The following is a 1,541-nucleotide window of genomic DNA, read 5'->3' on the forward strand; positions in this document are numbered from 1 at the left end:
TGGGGCCTGGTGGCATGTGTTTAAACTATGAGGGCAGATCTCTTGCGGCTTTGTGCTTTCCTTACAATAGTGAGTGAGCTCTCATGAGACCTGGATGTTTAAAAGTGTAGTGCATCTCCCCTCCCCTCTCTCTCTTGCTCCGGCTCTTGCCATGTGAGATGCCTGATCCCCCTTCACTTTCCATCATGACTGTAAACTTCCTGAGGTCTCACCAGAAGCAGATGCTGTCGCTGTGCTTCCTGTATAGCTTGCAAAACCATGAGCCAATTAAACCTCTTTTCTTATAAATTATCCAGCCTCAGATATTTGTTTATAGCAATGCAAGAACGACCTAACACACCAAGAAAACGAAAAGCATATGAATGCTAGAGTGACTATTTTAATATCAAAGTGAACTTCAAGGCAAGTATTATAAGATATAACGTATTATGAGAGATAAAGGTAATTTTAAATTATTTTATAATTCTAAAATTATAAAAGGGTAAATTCATCAAATACACATAACAATTATAAACATGTAAGAATTTAATATCAGAGCTTCAAAAAGGATGAAGCAAACACTGACAGGACTACAGAGAGAAGTAGACACATCCATAATTGTGGCAAAAGATTTTTACACTTCTTTCTTATTATTTGAGATTAAAATGAGACAAAAAGTCAGTAAGAATGTAGAAGATCTAAATAACACTATCAAGCACCTTGACCTAATTGATAGTTATGGGGCACTACATTCAACAACAGCATATCTTTTTCAAATATACATGAATTATTCACAAAGATAGACAATATGCTGGGCCATAAAGTAAGTCTCGATACATTTCAAAAGATTGAAATATTACAGAATATGTTTTCTGATGGCAATGGAATTAAATTAGAAATTAGTATCAATAAGATATCTAGTGAAGTCCCAAATTCTTGGAAATTAAACAGTGCAATTCTACATAAAACATTGGTTAAACCACAAATATAAAGTATAATTAGATAAAAGTTCAAGTTGAATAAAAATGAAAATGTAACATATCAAAATTTGTGTGATGCAGCAAAGAAGTGTTGAGCAGGAAACTTAAAGCTTAAATGTTTATATTAGAACAAAAAAATGTTAAATTATTGATCAAATTCTCTGCCTTAAGAAGCTAAAACAGGAAGAGAAATTAAACCAAAGAAAGAAGAAAAGAAATAATAAATAATAAAACATAAATAGGAAATAAAAGAGAAAATCAGGTGAAACCAAATGATGATTGCTTGTAAACATCAATAAGTTGATGAATCAGTAGCTAGAACAATAAATAAAAAGAGACAACAAAATAATCAAAACTGAGAATGAGGGAATAGAAAGCTGGATACTACAGACATTAAAATGTTAATAAAGGGACATTCTGATCAAATTTATGGCAAAAAGTTAAAAACTTAGATAAAATGGACAAACTCCTTAAAAAATGAAACCAAAATAGACACAAGAAGAAATAGAAAATCTTAATAGTACTATATCTATTAAATAGGTTGTAATTATTTTAAAAAAAGCAAACCTTCATGAATTAAAA

Source organism: Pan troglodytes, chromosome 6 (genome assembly GCF_028858775.2).
Source record: "Pan troglodytes isolate AG18354 chromosome 6, NHGRI_mPanTro3-v2.0_pri, whole genome shotgun sequence".
In the NCBI taxonomy this organism is placed as follows: Eukaryota; Metazoa; Chordata; class Mammalia; order Primates; family Hominidae; genus Pan; species Pan troglodytes.